Here is a 14,996-nt window from a genome sequence, read left to right on the forward strand (position 1 = left end):
CCTGGATGGAATCGAAATAAAAAAAGTATCTTTTGCTTACTAAGAGCAATTAAAACTCAGTTTGTGAAATAAAGCACCATGAGGAGTAAAATGATCTGTTAATTTGTCAGTGATTTGATTAATTTGTTGTAAGAAACTGAAATAAAACCGAGAATCCACTTAGAAAGTCAAGGCATTTAATTGTTAAAAAAATCAGCTGTTAAAGCAATCATGAAATGCACACATCCTGTGAAGGACTCTGATTCTAATTGCTGTATGTGTAGCTCCAGCTCTGAACGTGTGAGATAAATTCAGGTGAAATCAGTGCCTCTGACTGGAGTGTTTTGATCCAGGTGTAAAAAGGCATCCAGAGTTATCATCTGTATCTGTTTCCTTGCTGATGCCTCTCACAGGGATGAGACTGCTCTTTCAGACAGCTGTATGACTGCAGCCTCAGGTAAATAACAATTTAATTACTCAGTTTTTGGTTTGTTGATCAATGTCATTGATCTAGAACGTGCTTTCAGTAACTATGTATATCTACCAGATTGGTAGACATGTGCTCATGGGCTGAACTCTGTTCTGCTCAGCTAAGATAACAGCATAATATTAATCTGTAATTAATGCACTGACTTAGATAAAAAATAAATCCTGTTCCTGACAGTGTTAGTATTCATTCTTTGCTCTGCAAGTTCATGAGTAATTTTATAAATCTTATGTTAAAGTATGCTCTTAAAAAGCCAACAGCAAGGTAAAATTTAAACTGTTTCCTAAATTATGCTCTTTAGATAATGCTGTAGTTAAAAATGTTTATGGAATGACTGGATGGTGTTGAAGGACTTAATATTTTGTTAAGGTTTCATGTAGCAGTTTGGTTATTTCAGTTGTTTGGTTGTTCCATTACACATATGGCAGAATGCAGCTACAATCTCCTTCCAAAGCAGTATGTTTGTGACTTTGGAAAGCTCCTGGGAGTTGTGATTTCAGTATGCCTGAGTGTGTGAATGGATACAGGTGGCTAGGTGGCTAAAGGTCTGTTTTCTTCACACTGTATTTAATACTGCATCTATAATCTACTCAAATTCTCAGTGTCACCTCGGCTCATGGTGGCCGTGGAGGCCCTGTTACCGACAGGAGCCAGGAATAGCTTGCATTGCAGCTACTGCACAAAAAACCTGCTTTGTGCTTTTCACTGACAAGGTCTTCATAGGCTGTGGCCCAGAGAAAGGTGCTGTAAGTGACAGCTTCTATCTTAATATTTAGAATATTCCTGCAAGCAAAGTAGAAAATTGTATCTCCAAGCTGAGTGAAGATACTTCAGCCATGTCTGGTATGGCACATGCAGCTTGGAGTGAGTGGTTCTGAAACCTGTTTAAGAATCAAAAAATATTCCTATGTTGAAATTAATGGGCCTTAGTTAAAGGATCTTTTTTCTTACTCTAAAACTGCTTTGATCCCCAAAAAGAGGATTTGCCAATAAATAGGTTTGGTGTATGTATACTGTGACAGTATGGTGGCAAAGTGTGTCAGAATGTATGACAACAAACTCAGAATCTGCAGACTGATGGGATTTTATTACTGTTTACTGTAGAAAACTTCCCATGAAAAGACAGGAAAGGCTTTGTTCTGTTTTGCTTTAGTGTAAGAACGGATTAGGGAAAAAAGGCACAGCTTGGCTTTCAGGGAATGGAGCTTTTTTCCTACGTCCTGTGTGAGTGAGGGGCAAGGCAACTTCTGGGTAGAGGCAAAGAAGTCAATCACCTACACCAGCAAGCTCTTGACAAAGTGTCTTTGGGTCCCTAATTCAGCTTATCTGTATTAGAGACAGGGAAGCTCAAGTTTGTTAGTGTCAGACAGTGCATCAGAATGTGTGAGAAGGCAGCTACTTGTGAGAACATTTATTATTCTCCATCCAGGAACAGTAGGGTCACAAGCCCATTTTCCTGGAGTTCCCTGACAAAGCTGTCTCACCTCTTACCTACCAAGGCTGGAGGTACTATTTCAAGCAACTCAGTTTCAGCTGATGAGGTTCAGTTTTTGATAAGAAATTCTGAAAAGATCACTCTGGCCTGGGATTATGTTTGGCTTCTCAAGTTTGATGTGACATGAACATATATCACATAGGAGTAGAAAAATTGAAAGGTTCTGCTCATAAAAAATTCTTAAATATCTATCTTATAAATGCAGGCAAAAGAAGTTCACTGGGTATGGGTAACATGAAGCACTTTTCACAATGCATTTTTTAGAACCAACATATCTGTATTCTAACCATAGTCATCACAATGCATTAATTTCAAAAATCTATGTCTGTAAAGACATAAAAATTACTGTATCTGAAAGCTGACTATAAAGTGACTAGAATGTGTGTTTTTTCCTGTTAGTATGTATCCATTAAAATATTTCTTCCAGAAGAATCTTGCAGAAAAATAGCTTTTTAAAATGGGAGCTGAGACTGTATTTTAAAAATTGTTCTTTTTTTTTTTTTTTGGGGTAAAAAAAATCAAAGGAATCTCTGTTTTTCAAGTTGTTTATAGTAAAACTTCTAAAAGAATTTTCTAAGCACTGAAAAAGTTGACCCTAAAGCCAAGTCTTGCCCTTATTTTAAAACAGAAGTTGTCCACTTGCATGATTTCGAGCTGCAGCATGTTTCATACGTAGTTCAGGTGCACATCCAAGGCATCTCTGTTTTTACTAATGGAAGAAATGAGTGAAGTGCTATTCAGCAAAGACTGTGTGGGCACTATGGGGATGTAGTGGCATTCCCAGCCTCCCAACCTATTCTGGCAGCACAGCCCTGTGGAACCATTACCCTGTCCCATTTGTGATCTATTCCAGGAGCTCCTTCTCTTCACCACTTTAAAAGGTGTGGGACATGTCTTGTGGCTCTCAAGTGGGTGAAGATTTTGTTATATGTCTCACAGAGCAAGGATATTTGTCAGCTTTCTTTAAAATATTTTAGAGGTAATGATAACAATGAGCTGCATCAGTTACTGGCCTTGGAGTAAAGGGGTTTTTTTGCACATGAGTTGTTCTGAATCTCACTTTACATACAAAATAAGCTGGGCTGAATCCTAATGCACACATTTGGTTGAGACAGCTCAAGATATTAGCAGAAATGCTGAACTGAGCAATTCAAGACTCACATTTTTTGCTTTGTTTTTCTTCAGACAGGGAGAGGAGAGAAGGCTGCAGAAGCCATCCTCTTTCCTTCAGCTGACAGTGAAATGCAGATTTCTTGATTGTATGCAAAGGATATTGGTATGCTCTACAAATACTTTTATCTTCACTTGAGAGGGGATTCACAGTCGCACAGATTTCTTCTTGTAATGCAGTTATGGAAATAAGCCTAAAGGATGCTTAAATGACTAAATGGCAGGGCTGAAATTGTGGTAATAAGGGCACAATATTCTTACTAAGTGCACACAGTCAGAGTGAAGCGATTATATTCATCAATTATAAACACGTGCTCTAGAGCACGACATCACTGCACATTTTTTGCAGTAGGAGAAAGAAATCTTTTCCTGTCCAAAATCAAAGATATAACAGAAGGAACTGTTCTTAAACTGCACACCTGACATTGCATGGCTTCACTTTTTGGAAATCATTGCAATAACATGTTAATTATTTCCTGTGGTGATAAGGGCCTCAATCCATTTATTTACAGTAGAGATAGAAGTTCTAGATTTCACAAAAAATCTTTTGTACATTATCCACCCTTATAACCTTGTCTGCAAGTTTCCAGTCCATATTTATGAATTTGCTTCAGTTTGCATCTCCTTATACACTTGGAAATAGGTTGATTTTGAAGGATTTTATGTTAGGAAATTACTTAAGAAAATAAATCCTAATAAGGATATACCAGATCCTAAAGAAGTCTAGGCTCTATCAGATATTTAAGCTTTATGTCCATATTAATTAAATTCTATATCAGACCTAGAACTAATGTAGAAGTACCTTCTAAGATGATGCAGTATATATTTAGAGGTCATTCCCATGTTTTGTACTGAGCCTTGTGCTGCAATTACACTGCCAGCAGTGTTGCAGTAGGCAAGTTCAAAATTAGCCTCTGTCCATAAATATGGGCAGGACATATTCTGAAGTGGAAATCTCCCCACAGACTGATCATAAACTACGTTAAGTATACTTAGAAGTAAAATTCCCACCACTGTCCCAGAAAATGAGTAGAAGGTTTAGATGATGGAACTTCCTAGATTCTTACACAAGAACAATGTGATTACATCTTAGTAGAAATTGTGAGTGCCCTGGGAACTATTTAAAATCAGATTTTACATGTTGAGGTTACTGAATGGAAAGCTATTTTATGCTATCTAAAGCAGAACAGTGATCCCTCCTAATTTTGTGTTCAGTCAATTTGCTAGGTGCAATTATATGCTGGTGAGCTACCACAGCTTTAAATGCAATGCCTTGATACTTTTATAGAATTTTCCAGATTATCGAAAGTTAATGGTAAGTGAACAATTTAGGCATTTGCTATTGTTCACTGTTAAACTGACTTCTGCCCTAGATACAGAAACTAAAATTTCTCAGATTTACTCAGGTTTAACACCCTATATTATGCCTGCAGGAAATGATAAGCTACAGTGGAATTATTCAAGATGTGGGGTAATCTTTAAGCAGAAAATACACTGGCAGGTTGGTTTTGCTTTTTTTTTTGAAAGCCTAGTTCAAAGAGTATGCAGGCATATAATTTGGGGATGCAATGCAATTACCAGAAATAATTTAAAATGGGTTACTTCACTTGACTATGACTCTTTGAAGAATAAATAGTAATTGTTTTAAGTGCATAATTACTTTAATATTGGCTCCTTTCAGCAAGTTGCAGACTTCTAGTTTAAGCTCTAAGTCCTGTGCATCTGTCCACTCAAATTCTGTTTATTCTTCAGGCTGTCATAGTTCCATTATTAAACCCCTTGAAGCCCTTTGATGTGTTCCTGCACATAAAAAGATTGGTGCAGACTTCCATGCAGCCTGATCTTTGCTATGCTAACTTTTTTCAGCATAACTGAAGTCTGAGAACAAGTTAAAGTCATCATTAAGAAACCCTGCTAACAAGAAATACTGCCTTTTATAAATGTATTTGTGTCCATGTTATTATTATTTATTTTTTATTTTTTTTTGGCAAGGCCTTGCTTGAAGCTGCAGATATATTTCTGATTTTCAGAAGGAAACCCAGTATTGGAAATTGGCTGTGTTTCTTCGGAAGGCAGAGACTGTGCTGAGCCGCAGAACAGCATGCTTTGATCTTACAGCTAAGTACCGTGCTCTGACCCTGCTGGGAAGCAGTGCTTAGGATTGAGGTAGCAGCTCCTTTTTGGACAATGCTGTGAGTACCATCTTGTGGACTCTGAGCTCCTGACCACCTGTGGCATAAGCTGAGCTCATCTGCACTGCTGATTACTTCATTTTTGCTGTACTTTCTGCTGCTTTCAACCACAAGAGAGACTTGTGTGGGCTAACGCATCCAGAGTGTACACAGAAATCCCATGCAGTGCAAATACTTAGCAAAGTAAATATACCCAGAATCTTCCTTAAGTTTTCTGTATGCCCTCTACTTTTCAAAATCTCATCTTTGAGATGGCTCTGTAAGCCTTTTTTGACTGGTAAGCTGACTCCAATGGAGTCACATTGCCATGAAGCTGGCAGAGAAGGGCAGTCAGATCTCAAAGCTGAGAGAAAAGGCATTCTCATGAGGAGTCCTGAGTTTCTGGCAGATCCCTAAAAACTATACAAATACCAGAGGATTTCAGGGAGTTTCTCTGAGGTGAGGATGAAAAAACAGGTTTTCCCATGGTTTATTAGGGAGAAAATTCCTTTTACATTTTTCTTCTCCTTGATCATGCTCATGTAATTTATATCTATTAAGAAATCCATGCTGTTTTTGTAATGAACAGTAAAATATGTCGAGCTCCATGTGTTAACCTAAATCTGAGCTGAGCAACTAATTTCTAGTTTCGTGCAATTCTCCTGCTCATTTCTATTGTCTTTTACTGCAACAGAAAGTGGCAACACACAGAACCTATATGTGCTTTTTCTAAAGCATTTTCTAAGCCTTTATTTATAAGAAAAGAGCATTTTACAGGATAGTAAATACTAGTAGATATTAAGCTTTCAAGGAAGCACGGTCACCGTTTATTCTCCTCTTTTCCTTACAATTCAAAGGTGAATGTTGGATGTAAAAAAGTATTATTAGCACGTCGTCAACACCTTTATTATTTCTTGCCTTTTCCTTGCTTGCCCGTTTCTCAGGGCAAGTTTTACCTTTACGGGAGTTCAGCTAACCCTCTGTTTGGTCCGAAGGTGGCAGCATCTTTCTTCCATAGAAAGTATCAGTCTTCTCTGGCTGTGCGATGGCTCCATCCGGAAACTGGGTAGTTTCTCTACATCAGACACACTTTTTAGCTAAGCAAATGAAGACATATTCTGTGCTTGCTCGCTGAAGAAAAAAAGCTTTCAGCATGAGATACAGTGCCCCCAGAAAAACTGAAAGTTGTTATCTACAGATAACTTGCAAGGTATGGGGGTGGAAGCAGAGTCACTGAATACATTTTAATGCGGTGGCAGTGCTGTTACAGAAGCCCTCTGACTGCAGCTGTCACTGCATGCCTGCTGTGACAAGCCCTGGGCGTGGGATGCTCTTTTGGGGTCTACTTTCAGCTGCACCATACCTTCTGAAGCTCTTTGGGTTTTGGCTGCTCAGCATGGGGGTCTGTCCGTGCCCACATTGCCCTGGAGCAGGCAGCCTAGGCCAGCTAGAGCTGGATAAAGAGATATCAGTTTTGTGAACTTCTGTTTGAAGATGGTTTTGTGGTCGTACTGGGGACTGAGACAACACTGGTTCCCACTCCTGTCATCAACTTGTGAATTCAGGCTGCTTCCTTCATGTCTGGGTGCCCCACTTGCCTGGTCTGGAGGAGGGGTAACAGCAGGGTCACTCAAACACCTTTTTTCTGCCCTGCCATCTTAGGCTGGAGACTCAGGACAGGAAGGAAATTCCTGTCATTTGGCCAGAGGCTAGCACTGGGACAGGAGCAAGGCTCCCCATCCAGACAAGACAAGGGCTGTCATTATCACTGGAGCATAAATAATGATTCAACATCCACTTAGCACCAGTACAGCCCTGGCTGCAGCTTTCCACTAAGTGGGAGGCAGGGAGGAGGGAGGGGAAGTTTGCACAGCTGTGTGGTGCAAGCTGTGCACAGGGGAGAAGATAGGTAGCTAATGGTTTCTCAGCCACACTGGTAATTCTGTGTCTGTAATAGCCCAACAGTAAATAAATCAGTTTCTCTAGCTGCAGTACATCTTCCTGCTTTTGACTTTCTGATCTTTAAAAAAACTCTATTCTTCCCACCCCCTCCCCCATCAAAATGGCACCATTGAAGACCTTCATAATGGTTGAATATATCTAAATAATAACTGCACTGATCATGCCAGCTCAACAAGGCTGAAGCACACATAGCTTGTGCTTCAAGCTCTGAGTGCAGAAGGAGAGAAAGTGAGGAATGTTTTGTGCCTCTGACCTCTCAAGTGTCATCTTCTTAGCAGCTCAGATCACTCTTAGAAATTATTCTATTACTCATCTGGCTCCCTGACGTCTGCTTTATCATTTCCTGACCAGGCAGTAATCCAAGTAACCAAAATAAATATTTTTTTTGAAGCAGAACACCTTGTCTGTAAGCTTGCGGGGATGACAAACCACAGTAAATATTCCTGATTGTGTGAAGCTCCATCTTTGGAAAATCCAGCTGAGAGAAGGGAGTGTTTAGAAGAACACTCTTAGTTCACTTCTAAACTAGTTCTTAGTTTAGAAGAACTGTAGTTCGTTGCTGCGCTAAGCGTTTGTGACAGTGTCACTGATAGGAATGTGCCACTGGTTCCCACTCACCATTCTAAATTAGGATTGCACCCTTAGAAACAATAAAGACAAGTATGAGAGGATCAGTGGCTTGTCTTGATCATCTAAATTAGTTGGGTGATAAAGAATTGTCAGCACACTCATTGTAACTCAAGCTACAGCCAGAACATGAACTATGCTGGTAATTTTAACAGTGCTGTGACAATAACCCCAGCTGGGGTCTGCTCTGTTTAGAGAGGGCCTATTGCTGATCTCATTTGCTGGGACAAGTATAAATTAATTACTTCACTGGTGTTACTTGCAATATCAGTGAGCTCATAATTTGGCTGACTATCCATTGCTGATTTCTAGGGCATAGTTTTACAGCATTAGCTTCTTATTCTAAAAATCTAGCACTGTGACTAAGATACCGACCCTCAGTTTGCACTACCTTTTAGTAACAGGATCCACAGATTATCTGTTGAAACTACTAGAAAAGATTATATTTTTTCAAGTGTGAGGAAGTTCCAGGAATGCTTTGAGTCACAGAAATTATCCCTTGCAATCACCATGCAATGGGCCTTTTGCTTGTGCAGAGCAGTCCTGGAGACATACAGCCTTTCTTCCTGTAGACCTTCAAACACTTTATGAAGGCAGTTAAGCATTATAACTACACATACAAGACCTGTTTAAATAGCAATAGGCCGCAGTAAATTGAGAATTTGAAGTATACTAACACATACTACTGGTGGCTGAATGCGAAACTGCTCATGGTACACCTGATGGATATGCCAGTAAGTCTCACTGCAATTCAACTGCTTAAAAGCACACAGCAAATTAGATTCAGCCACAGTCCTGGGTGTGGAAATTGCAGTCAATATTTTCTGTCACAGTCATGGCATATCTTCTAATGGGGATCCAGCAGGCATTGGATGTTTAAATTAAATACAATGTATTAGTCTTGATGATAATTAACCTTTTTAGGTTTTTTTTTTAATGTAAGTTCAGATATAGGTTAGCATGGGAAACAAAGATCTTTGACAAACTGGAAGAAATTTCTGGACATTTTCCTGGCAACTTACAGAGAGCAATTGACAGTTCCTTGTGCCTGCTGTTTCATGTGAATAGTTCAAGAGGGGAAGGCCATTTAGGTTTTTCACTGGAAGGATGAAAACTGATTCTGTTTGTTCCTTGTTCTTTTATAGTGTGTGGTATCTGCTTGCCCCCAAATAAAGGGGTTAGCTTTTCAGATGGGCAGCTTTTTACAAAGTAATCATGGCACATGTGAAAATGATGACAGACAAACCACAGGCAATCAGGGGACTGATCTGGCTCACTTAATAATGAAAAGAGTTTTGATGATTCTGTAAACCTCCAAGATATGTAGCACATTTTGAGGTTTTTCTTCCTGACCCTTACCACCAACTCTCTTCCTGCTAGCTACAGCAATCTGCTGTTCTCAGTGTGTGAATGCAGCTTTTCTTGCTCACAGACTCGCGGGATAGCTCTGTGGTCCAGTGCTCCCAGCCAGCAGCAGTCAGCAGAAATGGTTAATGTGGTTGCATTGCTCAGCACTACACTTGAGCAGAGCTTGTTTGTTGTGTTAAGTGTGGCTGCAGTGGTGCTCCTGTTACATGGCATGGTTTGGTTTGTGTGACTAACATGTTCTTGCTTTTTTCATTCAGCTCAAGACAATAGAGATCATCTGTGGGAGAGTGCCCACTGAGGGATGCTTAGTGGAGACAGATGATAATTTAACTAATGTTGAATTCAAAACTAGATCTATTTCTATCTAAATATATATCTAAGTTTATGTGTATATATATTGAAGACAGTTTTATAAGGGGAACAAAAGTTTGGTCTCTATTTTTGATATGGATCCACAGTCGTAGCTGTCCATCTGACATTGAAGCAAGATTATTTGTACAGGCAATTTTACTCAATCTTCCTAAAAAAATGGTGAAACAGACAAATATGATTTAAAATACCCCAACAGATTGTACTGCTTTGCTCTGTTACATTCCTCAGCTTCTGCCAGCATGTCCACAAGAAGCAGAGAAAATTTTACATGAAGTATAGTAGTGAGATGAGGGTGCTGGGGTGGAAACCTCATGCTTTAATTTCCACATGTCACCATTTCAGTGACTGACCTTTGATAAGTCCCACAATGGCTGTGAAACTCAATTTTCTGTCCAGTGGCCTTGCTGTTCACCTTCATTAGTTCCTAAAAGACCATTAACACTTTAGAATATTTGTCTGGAAGATTTTAAGAAACATGTACCATTGTAGTATGGGATAATAATGAATATCTAGTTCGTGCTTTTATTTGTTTCTTATTTCTTGGTTTCTTTCTGAACCTAAACCAAACCACTTTCATATTTTTCCCTCTTCTCTTTTCCTTTCTCCTCAAGCTCTATCTCACCCCTTATCATCCAAAATGCCACTATCTCTATTGCTCTAAGAAGTAAAGCATGCACTCTTTTACTCTACAATTTCTCACATGCTCCTATATGGATTTTACCAGGTAGTTAGATGCATTTGATAATCAGCATGCAGGATTATGGTTTGCCACAACAAAGCTACTATCCATCTGAGGGCAATCAATGTGTTTCGGTACATTTGTTTGCCAATATTGTTTCTATAGACTTCTTTGTTTTTATCCAAGTACTCTTTTACATATATCACAGCTTTGCAATTATCTGAAGCAGAATATGGCAGTGGAAGTACCCTTAGAATTCTATTAGAGCACAAAAATTTATTTCCTTGTTGGGTCCTGTGCACGAATAAAAATTCAGTCCTTCAGTGCTCTACTCATATAAAACTGGAATTGGAAAGAACTGCTCTCTGTTCCCTATTGCAAAGCGGATGTTTCCTGATATTGTTCTTTCTGTGGCTGTAGTTCTGGCATCCAGGGTAGCAGAAACCCAGAGAAGAGTCTGATAAAATCGTGGTTTCTGTCCTCAGTGTGTTTTCAAATAAGTTTTTATCTTAGTAATTAAATTCCTAGTTATTTAACATTTTTTAACAACTTTAAAACAGTTTACTTGTGAGTGGAAAAATCTATAAATTCCAGGGAACTGTTGTAAAGTGGTTTTGCTCATAACTAAACAAAGGACTGGACTGTGTTAAGCTATTCAGGTGAAATTAATGTTATTTGTTCCCTTTTTAAAGAAGAAAGAGCTATTTTTTTTTTTTTAAATCTACCTTGTATATTTATTTGTAAACAGTGCTCAAGACTATGTCTTTTCTGTGTACTACAAAGGTCTGTAATACAAACTGATAATATCATATCAATACATACAGATACTATCCATCCATTTGAAAACCATCAAGTACCTTGGAAGTCTTTAGACTGACCTAGGATGTAGAGTGGGTTTTCCAAAAATATCAGTAAAGTGCTCTCTGAAATCAAATTGAACCATAATTACATTTTTCCAGATACCTGTCTATAAAGTCTTTGCCTGCACACACAAGTAAGAGTTTACTCACCCAGACATGATGGTCACCTCTCTGACAATGTAAAACACATACTGCAGAATTTTGTCCAAATATATTTGGATTTGTGTGTAGAAGTGTGAAAAATGGTGCAAGTGGATCAGAGATTCCACTTGCCTTTTTAAGACAGGAGGAAGCAGGCCATTATGTGAAAGTTTAATTACAAAAATTCATATGAATGCATTATTTTTGTATATATGGCTATCAGAATAGGACAGAAGTCTTGTCCTTTTGTCATCACTGAACTGGTGCATCCACAATGCTGTTTTCTTTAGTGAAACAGGCTGTAGATGTAAAAGGGACTTCTCTTCACTCTCTTTTTCATGACATGCGTCTGTCATAGGAAATTTTGTGTTAATTTCTACTGTTACATAACTATTACCTTTGTAAATGCCAAGTGTGGGCTGTTGGCTTGCCTAGTTGTACATTGAATTGTGGCTGAATTCTGTATATAGTTAGGAAACAATAAATGAAAAGGCCACAAGCACAAGCAGACACACATTTCTCATTTTCTGATTTTTTTTTTAACAAGAAGTAGCAGAAGAATATTTTCTGATAGTGTAGGAAGAGAGAACTGTGAGCAAAAAGAAAAAAAAAAGTGAATTGAGTGTAAAATATTAGTCCAATGAAAAATTGCTTTCTTTAGATGTACATTTGCTTTGAAATCATGCTGGGTCTCCTAGTACCTGCTGAGCTTAGCTTTAAGCCCTGAAGCTGTGATTTAAAATAATATATATTTGCTCTTTCATGTCTGTGCTCTATTATATCAATTTCCATGAAAACACCTGGAAGGATTCTTAGAGGTCGTCATGAACTCTGACTCTAGAGATTTTCATCTTTAGGTCCTGCTGTGAATTGATACTACACATGCCACAATCTGTCTGTGGTTTCTTTCTAATCTTTGGGAAAAAAGGAAACATGTATCACAGGAACCAGTACAAACACATTCACCTGGCTAGCAGCCTTCCAGAAATTTGTTTCTTTTTGAGATTGCAATCTAAACTCATTTTTTACTTAGAAAACTGATATAAGATGCTGATCTCCAAAGACTTGGAATTTCTAAATCCAGAAACTTTAGGCATGTTGATCCATCCAAAGTTGAGTACCTAATTTCCAAAAGTATTAAAATTTTAAAGTATCTTTCACTTTTTCTTCCTGCTTCTCCTTACTTTTGTAATGGTTATCACAAGGGCCTTTTCTGTGATGCTGGTAACAAGGACCTGAGGCCACTCTCTTTATCAGATGCTCACATTTTTCTGTTTCAAGGTCTTCATTGGTTGAAAACCCACAGAACCCTCAGTGACTCTTTTGTAAGTGAATGAGTATTGATTTCACTCAAATTAGCTTAGTCACTAATCTTCGACTGTTATTTAAGGGGCAAAGATAAAAACATCCTTTAGGTAGCTCTCTGGGTTACATTATAATGGTTTTGTACAGGGTTCTTAGTCAAATTAAGTCTGGCTATTGTCCTCAGATGGTATACAATGATATTAGCAGGCAAATGTTTGCAATATCATCCTGAATTTTAGAAGGGTGCTTAAATGTAATTTCTTTTCCAGGAGTCTTGAGAAATAGAAAAAATCATCAACTAGGTCACTGTCCAACAAAGAACAAAGACTCTTTAAGACTTCAGTGAGGAGAATTGTTTCCATAATTATTATTAATTTTTGTCACGTAACTTCCAATCTTTTTCTATTCTTCAGAATTTTTAAAAAAGGAATTAAACAAAAAAGTTCCAAACTCATACTGAGCTGTAGGTTGGCATAATCAGGGCAGTGATACTATCAGCCATATGAGTCATTCAGCTGCCAGTAAAGGAAATTCAAGTCGCTAATTTTGCAGAGTGAGAATTGTCTTTTGAACACAAAAGATGCCCTGACTTTGTGGAGTTTAGGCTCTTGACTGCAATCTTTTGTTAGATATTTTGATGAAGCATGTACTGAAATGTGAAGGAAGAATCTGGAGGAGTTTTGAAAAATGATGTGCACATCAATTTTTCTCCGTATGTGAAGATAAGGCCCCTTGGCATTTCCTCCCTTATCCTTCATTAGGAGGAGTGTCACCAGCAGGTCAGGAGAGGTGATCCTTCCCCTCTTCTCAGTGCTGCTGAGACACATCTGAAGTGCTAGGTCCAATTCTGGGGTCCCCCACTGAGGAGAAAAAGAGTTGTACTGCAGAGACTCCAGAAAAGGCCCAAAGAGATGATGAGGGAACTGGTGCACTTGTCATATGAGGAGAGGCTGAGAACTGGGATTCAGCCTGGGGAAGAGAAGGCTCAGTGGGATTGGATCAATGCATGTTAATAAATACCTGAAGGGAGGATGTAAAGAGGATGGAGACGTTCTCTTTTCAGAGATGCCTGGTGACAGGACCAGAGGCAAAGGGCACATATGAAAGCTCAGGATTCCCTCTGAATATCAAGAAAAACCTTTTCATTGAGATGTTGACCAAGCACTCACACCAGTTTTCCACAGAGGTTGTGGAATCTTCATCCCTGGAAGCCATCTGGATATGGTCTTGGGCAGCCAGCTGTGTGTGGTAGTGCTTTGGACTAAATGACTCCCACAGGTCCTTTCCAACCTCAGCCATTCTGTGATTCTACAATCCAGGTCCAAAATTTGGGCTAGAAAGGCATTGGGAGCTGAGAATGAGAAGGACTGTGTCAGAAAGTCGATAAAGCTTTTGGTCTCTGCTTGGCAAGACACGGGCTGAGCTGGCCTTGCTTCCTTCCCAGGCGGCAGCTGCCACCTCTGCCTGCTGCAAATCCAGCAGACTTCTACTGCTGCCCATTTTCTGCCCCAACAAACCTCACCCAAGCCATGCTGATCCCCAATGCTTCTCAGCTTTCAAAAATATAAGAGGACCCTTAGCATAGTTTAATAATGTCATCAGTTCCTTCATAATTAGCTTCCAAAAACCACTATGATTAACCATCTTCCAGGAAACAGAGCCTCTCCTTCCCAATTACAGCTGTTTCCATGGCTGAATATCAGGGAGAGAGCAGGAAAAGTTCCTAAAGGCTTTCTCTATTTCTAGATCAGTCAAATATAAAGGTGTCCTGCATGGGCAGCCACTGCTGGGTCCGTCCTTGACTCACAGAAGGAGCCAACAGTGGCTGTCTGTGTGGGATTTTCTCAGAAGGTAACAAGCCAGGACCCAGCTTTTAAATATGATTATATATGAGATCTGTCTTCTCACACTTCTTGGTCAGAAGTATCAAACATGGGCACGTGCATTTGCATTGCAAACACTTGTGAAATACCAGTATTATCTGAGCTGGTTTTTGGTGGTAATTTTTTCTCTAGACCTTCCTAAACCCACATTATTCAACAAAGCAGATATGGCAAATTTGAGGTTGAATTTCTTTCCTGGGACTTTAAATGAATGTTGATTGTACAAAAGACTGTGTGAGTTGGTTACTTAAAACCTTTTCAGAATGTTTGCTTTAATCCTGGCAAAACCTTAGACGATTCTTTTATATAGTCTCATAGACAATGTTTAGTCTCAAACTATGTTAGTGCTCAAAACTGAGCATAGTGGCATTATGACTGTTATCAGAATTTGAGGAGTAGGGTTTGCCAAGTAGTTTAGAGTTGTGAGTCCCATTCAGCCACTTGTCACCATCCCCGTGGCCACAAATCCTCAGATCTCCCTGTAGAGTCTCCAGCGA

The 14,996-nt window shown here is 39.1% G+C and overlaps 1 long non-coding RNA gene across 1 annotated transcript; it reads left to right on the plus strand.

The window, feature by feature from the left end:
- Positions 1 to 308: 308 nt before the first annotated feature.
- On the plus strand, positions 309 to 5,695 carry LOC148184668 (uncharacterized). The gene is made up of 4 exons (XR_015772300.1): positions 309 to 436; positions 3,147 to 3,237; positions 4,565 to 4,632; positions 5,162 to 5,695. It is a non-coding gene; the product is annotated as an uncharacterized LOC148184668 (long non-coding RNA).
- The last annotated feature ends 9,301 nt before the right edge of the window (positions 5,696 to 14,996 follow it).

This window comes from Pseudopodoces humilis, chromosome 3, assembly GCF_049639895.1.
Source record: "Pseudopodoces humilis isolate 2021_Gansu_Grassland_sample_001 chromosome 3, ASM4963989v1, whole genome shotgun sequence".
Taxonomy (NCBI): domain Eukaryota; kingdom Metazoa; phylum Chordata; class Aves; order Passeriformes; family Paridae; genus Pseudopodoces; species Pseudopodoces humilis.